Source organism: Lytechinus variegatus, chromosome 16, assembly GCF_018143015.1.
Source record: "Lytechinus variegatus isolate NC3 chromosome 16, Lvar_3.0, whole genome shotgun sequence".
NCBI lineage: Eukaryota > Metazoa > Echinodermata > Echinoidea > Temnopleuroida > Toxopneustidae > Lytechinus > Lytechinus variegatus.
In genome coordinates this window covers 14,375,106-14,382,831 of record NC_054755.1, presented here as the reverse complement: position 1 = coordinate 14,382,831, position 7,726 = coordinate 14,375,106, and the positions used below count along the sequence as shown (strand labels likewise).

The 7,726-nt window shown below is 36.6% G+C and overlaps 1 long non-coding RNA gene across 3 annotated transcripts; it reads right to left on the bottom strand.

The window, feature by feature from the left end:
- Nucleotides 1-1,816: 1,816 nt before the first annotated feature.
- On the bottom strand, nucleotides 1,817-7,371 carry LOC121430158. Of its 3 annotated transcripts, none has more exons than XR_005972006.1 (4): nucleotides 7,111-7,371; nucleotides 4,995-5,080; nucleotides 4,335-4,455; nucleotides 1,817-2,427 (listed from the first exon to the last, which is right to left on the bottom strand). It is a non-coding gene; the product is annotated as an uncharacterized LOC121430158 (long non-coding RNA). The 3 variants fall into 3 exon arrangements; XR_005972008.1 differs by lacking the exon at nucleotides 7,111-7,371 and adding an exon at nucleotides 5,374-5,413; XR_005972007.1 differs by lacking the exon at nucleotides 4,995-5,080.
- Between the last annotated feature and the right edge of the window lie 355 nt (nucleotides 7,372-7,726).

Sequence of the window (7,726 nt, the reverse complement as noted above, 5' to 3'; positions counted from 1 at the left end):
TTATTCAGAAAAAATGGTGGGTGGACGAACTGATGGTAAATCAAATGATAGTGTTAGACTGATAAACCCATGTAGAGTCTGAGATATTAAGGTAAATACAATACTGATGTCCAAGAAATATGGCTTCCAAGTACCTTATTTTAAACAAGAAATGGCTTACCCTGAACAATATGTCTGTGAAAATAATACCAGATTTGCAGCGATACTCAAATGGGAGCTCATATTTATTTGGATGTAAGCAACATGTATTCATTTTAACTAAGTATGGTTTGTGATTGTCGCTTAAAAGTTTCACCTTGGTAACAGCAGTTTTCCATATATACATAATAATGAAAAACACCCAAGTTTAAGGTGAATACTTCACTTGCATACATGAGTGAAATTCCTGACACCAGAGCCTTACCCAGTTAAAATATTTCTCGATATTGTGTAGCATGAGTTGTACTGCGTGAATATAATGCTGATAAATATAAGAAATAATTGCTTACAAGTATCAAAAATTTAACCAAAATGAGTAAATCAAATACCACATAAAATAAATTTTCTCTTTTAAAGGGGAATATAACCTTTGGAACAAATAGGCTTGTGTAGAAACAGAAAAATCAAAGAATAAGAATAAAGAAAGTTTGAGAAAAATCGGACAAATAATGAGAAAGTTATGAGCATTTAAATATTGCAATCACTAATGCTATGGAGATCCTCCCATTGGCAATGCGACAAGGATGTGTGATGTCACTGATGGACAACTTTCCCTTTGGTGGACTATAAAATACCCTCAAAATGTCTCTTTTTGCTTTTTCTTATGATGATACAAACTTTATCCATGATGTATTCTTAAAAAATATGTATTACATGCCCTCATGTAGAAAGAACACATGATCTATGGATAGATGTGATAAAAGAGGCAATTCAAGTGAAATATATCTAGAGTTGTTCACAAGTGACATCACACATCTTTGTCGCATTGCCAATTTGCTATCTCCATAGCATTAGTGATCGCAATACTCAAATGCTCATAACTTTCTCATTATTTGTCCGATTTTTCTCAAACTTTTGTTGATCTGTTTCTTTGATTTTTCTGTTTTCACACAAGCTATCTTGTTCCAATGGTTTCATTCTCCTTTAAGTGAAATCAACTTTTTGTTGGCGTGGACTTCTCCTTTAAAGTATGTAACAATAAGGATCAGTGCGAACGACCCATCATTTTGCAAGTGCATGCAGACCCAAAATAACTCAAAAACGTGAATTTGTGTACAAATCCAATGCAAATAGTGTTTTTAGTCAAAATTCATAAATTGTATCATTTTTCCATTTACTGCTTAAAATCAATTAAATTTATCTTTTTTATGGTCAAAATGAAGTCCCTGACAATTTCCATTGAAAAAAACAATAAAAAACAAAAAGTCGAAAAACAGAGAAATACATAAGAAATTTAGAAAACAATAGAATGCTTAAGAAAATAAATGTGATGTTGAAATTTTTAAAAAATAAATTTGATCAGATGCCTATCTAGATTATGTGAAACAAAAAGTAGCATTTTAGGGGCATTATTTTATTAATTAGAGCAAACTTATGATTTTACGCATATATTGGCAAATTAATGAGCAATGAGATTTTTCACAGAATTATATATATTGAAATTTTGTAGATAATGCCATGGGTAACGCGCGTGCCAATTTCCGTCGCGATCGAGCGATGGACGACCGAGATCATAAGGGGGGGGGCTGATTCAGGCCCCCCCCCAGTCTTCTTAGGTGTTGAAATAGCCCAGTCTATTTAGGGTTAATAATCAATTAGCACAAAGGAAAGGTTCACTAGTCGTTCTTAAAATCAATCTTAACTTACTAACAGATTTATGAATCAGCCCACTGCACTCTAATGATGAGCAGACCAAGTTGCTCCTGAAAAATGTATTGTACTACATAATTACTTATTCCTATGTAAAGCATCTCTTAAATTATTATCCCCCTAAGTATAAGATTACCGGTAGACCAATTACTCTCTGCCAAAGACAATGGATCTGTTCTATGTTTCATATGATAAAATACAAAAGAACGTCTTTGATCCTCATTTGACCTGTGTTTTGCATATTAATGTTTTTTTAAACTCAAAATTTCACAACCTTCTTATCTTAGTCAGATTTTGATGAAATTATCAGTGCTTCTTTGGTTTTTCTCTATTTTAATATTCAAATTACGTTTTGCTGGAGTCTACCTTTTCTTTGATAGGCTCCATTGTAATTTGGCAATGTAATTGGTCTAATGTTATATATTTGGGATAGCACAGATACCGTTTATAATATGTGCAAGCTTTATGCACTCTCATTGGCGTATGAAGGATACCTGCAGGGTTGCTAGAAACCATATTCTATGTTTGATTGATCATCCATCTCTGAACTCATCAAGGAAGTACTTTATCTTGTGACACCTGTAAAAAAATAAAAGGGGGGGTATTGAGAAACTTATAACAAACATAGCCAAACTATTTCATCTGCATGCAAAACTTAATGGTTTCAATTATCAATTCTTTTTATCGCATATTGCCAAAAGTCAGTGATCTACATTATCACTATCGATATCAATATCCATTGATATGAATATCAACATCAGGTGAGGGAGGACATTTGCTTATTCAGTTTATTTTATTCCAATCGCTCAGCTGAAAACTTTTATATTCTGTTATATGAAATATGTAAAAATGAAAGGGTGCTAATTGCATTCACCTTTGTTTACCAGTCTAAACATTTAGAAGTAGAAAAAAAAATAAATGAGGGCATAAATGGGGCACTTAATAAGATGTGAAAGAGGGGACACTGCAGAAGAGATATTTCACTATAAAAAAAGGAGCGCAAGAGTGCAATAAAGACAATTTGAATCAATATTCAATTAAAAGAAAAACTCATAGAAGGGAACAGGGGTAGTATTTTGAGATCCATTTCATCTCTGAAAAAAGAATCCCTTAAAATCCCTTTGAATTGATATTCTTCTAAGAACAATTTCATCTTCATTTTATTATCACTCTAAGACACAAATGGGTGTGTCTTAGAGAGATAATTTCATCTTCATTTTATTATCTCTCTAAGACACACCCATTTGTGAAGCAACATCCAATGAGAAAGGCTGTAAATAAAATGCAGCAGTCTCATCTCATTCATCCAATGAAAATCTTTTACGCCAGATGTGGATTTAATCTTTTAATTAGTTACATATGTAAAATTGCATAATTGATGTGTAATGTCGTTTTGATAGTGTCCCTAATCCCCGAAAGAGTGTAACATGGTCCAATAAAATCATTGTCATTGTCTTTGCAAAAGCAAACAATACTCTTATTCTTATCATTGTTTAGATGTCTATTTCGCATCATAAAAATTGTCTAAGTTGCAAAAACAAACAATACTCTTATCATTGTTAAGATGTCACTTTCTTTTGCATCATTTTATGCATAATTTCAGAGAAAAATTTATTAAACTACAGTCTTTTGAAATTTTTCATTAACCCTAATTCTGCCAGGGGAGGGAGAGGGCCATAATGCCCCCCCCCCTCGACAATTTTTGCGATATCTGCTGCGCAAATTTTTTTGACCTCGCCGCTTACTGACTTTTTACTTTTAAGTCTCGCATAAATTATGAGACCAAATTTGTGACACCCGGGTGCGCGGTTACGACATTACACGTCAAAATGTAAGTGTATTTTTCATGTACAAATCCAATGCAAATAGTGTACCGGGTATTTAGCAAAAAATTCAGAAATCATTATTTCTACTTTTACTAATTAAACATTAGTAATTTTGCCTTGTTTAAAAAAAATACATAAGAAATTAAAAAAGCGATAAAGTACATAAGAAATCGGTCTTGGCATCAGGATTTTTTCATTCACAATTGTTAGGAATGCTATAAAGAATATTTCACCAAAAATAGCATTCTGTGAGCTTTATTTAGTGAATCAGAGCAAAAAGTATGATTTCATGAATAAAATACATAAGTTTCATGAATAAATTAGAAAATTAATTCCTATAAAATAAAAATAAAAGAATTCGGTGAAATTTACCAATGCAACTGCGTTGGAAATGTCACTCTCTACCATCATGCAAATTTTCATTGTGATAGCGCAATCCGTGGCTGAGATCTTAAGGGGGGCCCTAATGCCCCCAAGAATCAAAATACCCCAGGAGATTTAGAGTTAATCTACAGGAATAATGTTGGAGTATCAGTCACTGTCAATGATTACATAACTTTCCTTCATTCTCATTTTAACTTTGGAACAAATAAACTGAATCAAACATGGAGCTCATGTTCATGTAAAAAAATCCCCTCCAAAAGTGATAATTGTACTCACCACTACACAAAACAGCATATTTGCATGACTTTTGTTCCTTCAGTCCATGTTGATGAAATCAGGATTGACACTGAATTAAATGTGGAGCGTAGAGTTGTTCCAACTGTCCCAGATGATGTCACTGAAATTGAAATGATTATTTATTTAGTCTATCGAGGTATACATGTCCTAAAGCTTCAGGTACTCACCACTCATTGCACATGCAATTTCAATGGCAAATGCACAATCTTCGTGACTGTAGTGTGACAAACAACTCCTTTAGTATTAATATTTTGTACATAAAATTGCAAATTGTAGAGAAAACAAAAAATGCAGTTTTTTAGGTGTATGCACCTTCATTTATTTTTTCCAACAATAGAAAATGCTTTAAAAACTGAGAACTGAGGAACAAGAAAAAAAAATTGCATGATAAATCGAGTGTGTAGTAGCTATAAGGACACCTTCAAAATCGGGCGGCAAAATTCAAAGGTGTTTGGAAAAGATGGAAGCGATATTTTGGTTTGAGATATTTCTAATCATAGTAAATTAATATATGATTTGCCACTTTTGGTTAGTGTCCATCACTACCAATTTTCAGACAGGGATTATTTTTTAGAAAAAACACATCTCTTCTGAATAGGGTCTATGTACAATTACATTTATAAGCAAGGCCAAGCCTACCTCAAGTGATGTTCGAGCAGGCTTTTCTCCTCTTCATTACCGCTCCACTTCCCCGAACTTCAAGTCGGTGAACTCGCTCAGATACTCTGAGTGGCAAAGGTGGGGAAAAATGCATATTTATTGTAAAAAATATCCCCTAAAAGACATCAACAATAAATAAAAGCTAGATTTCTTGCTCTAATCCTCCGGTTACCTCAATAATACAAAATGCTATGCCTTGGAATGGAAATTTGAGTGTAAAAAAGGGGGTCCCCACTGCGGCACATACCCACCACACATTATGTATTAAGTACCTTGGCTCTAAGACCAAGTCTAAGTCAAGAGTAAGAAATTAAACTTGGCGCTAATGCAGTTTCGCACCAGCCGGTTACCAGCATACCTCATCACCAATATTTGTTCCCAAATGTCATGACAAGTCTCTCAGTCACATTTCGATGTCAATATATCCACCACTTTTCAAAATATCTTGATCGGGAATGGCTGTATTTCGGCTTCGATCTCAACGTCGTTGATCGACACGGCGTAGACATCGCTTCACAGATCGCTTGGATTCACCGTGTACCGTAATGTTGATATGAACTGAAGTTAGCAACCAAATCATGCGAGAATGTGGCGAACAAACTGCCAGCATGCCGCATGCGAATCTATGTTCGCATGATTTGGTTGCTAACTTCCGTTCATATCAACATTACGGTGCACGGTGAATCCAAGCGATCCGCGAAGCAACACGGCGTAGACATCGCTTCGCAGATCGCTTGGATTCACCGTGCACCGTAATGTTGATATGAACTGAAGTTAGCAACCAAATCATGCGAGAATGTGGCGAACAAACTGCCAGCATGCCGCATGCGAATCTATGTTCGCATGATTTGGTTGCTAACTTCCGTTCATATCTCTTGGATTCACAGTGCACCGTAATGTTGATATGAACTGAAGTTAGCAACCAAATCATGCGACAATGTGGCGAACAAACTGACAGCATGCCGCATGCGAATCTATGTTCGCATGATTTGGTTGCTAACTTCCGTTCATATCAACATTACGGCGCACGGTGAATCCAAGCGATCCGCGTAGCGACACGGCGTAGACATCGCTTCGCAGATCACTTGGATTCACCGTGCAATGTAATGTTGATATGAACTGAAGTTAGCAACCAAATCATGCGAGCATAGATTCGCATGCGGCATGCTGGCAGTTTGTTCGCCACATTCTCGCATGATTTGGTTGCTAACTTCAGTTCATATTAACATTACGGTGCACGGTGAATCCAAGCGATCCGCGAAGCGATGTCGATCAACGACGTTGAGATCGAAGATGAAATACAGCCATTCCCGATCACAATATTTTGAAAAGTGGTGGATGTATTGACATCGAAATGTGACTGAGAGACTTGTCATGACATTTGGTAACAAGTATTGGTGATTAGGTGTGCTGGTAATCGGCCGGTGCGAAACTGCATTAGCGCCTTAAACTTTAATGCATTGTTGGTTGGGGGCCGGGGGGAGTAATTTTTACGATAAATAGGGCCTATTCATTTTATTTTTCCCACCTTTGAAACTCGGAGTATCCGAAATTACAAGTTCACCGAGTTGAGGTTCGGGTAGGTGGAGCGCAGTGTAGCGGTGGTTAAGTGGAGCCTGCACAGACATCAATTGAATTGAAGGTACATGTAATGTAGGCCAAGCCAAAGCCTTAGGCCTATGAAAAAGGCAAGGAAAGGGCACTGTGCAGAGCACCACCACCATGCCATGGCTGACAACGTCCACACCATACAAATTAGAGAATAATCAATAGGGTCTAAAATTATTCTTTGAGATCAAATTTAAGAAGTCATAAGAATGTATTTCAACGTTTGATGATTGGTTTTAAAGATGAAAGCAAAGAAAAAGTTTTTACATGTTCACAGTCAAAACAGCAAACGCCACGGCTCGAGAGCCGTTGTCATCGCCACAACTCTAGGGTTCGACTTCACGTACCGTACCGTGCGGGACTTACGCCGGCACGCACGATACCGCAGTTTGAAATAACTTCATCAGTGATAGGTTATTCTGATTTCTACTGATACTCCAGCTAATTTAGACATATATAGAATATTAGTATACATGTAAATGCTTACCCTGAAGTGTCTTGACATGTCAAAAAAGGGCAGGCAGTCAATTGAGAACAAGTTATTACGGACGTCGATTGCACGATCCAGCACTTTGACTCGACTTCGTTCATTAACGGTTGCATTTTCAAATACACGAATCACGTGCGCGCTCTGCTGACGATCGGACTTGGCATTTAGTCTTCATTCGAAACATGTTTTGGTTGAAGTGTCAAATGAAATATCAATTTTCGACGACGACCTACCCGGGCGACCTACAGAACCTTTAAACATTTATGCTAAAGAAAACACCGGGAGAAAAATAAAGGGAACATTTTGAAAACGTATTTGTAGTATGCATTGGCGGCGGAAGCCAACAAAATTTAGGGGGGGGGGGTCCATCTGAAATTTTGGGATGCATGCATGGTCCATCTGAAATTTAGGGATGGACGCAGGCAAAAAAATTGACATTTGAATTTAGGGGAGTGGATTACCAAAAATATTTGACAAGCAAAAAAAGGGGGGTTATCAACCTAAATTTTAGGGAGGGGGGAGACACAAACATTTCAGGGAGGGGTGGGGGCCCACGTGAATTAAGGGGGATGCATGCAGGAAACAAAGTAGACAAGCAAAAAAAAGGTTATTA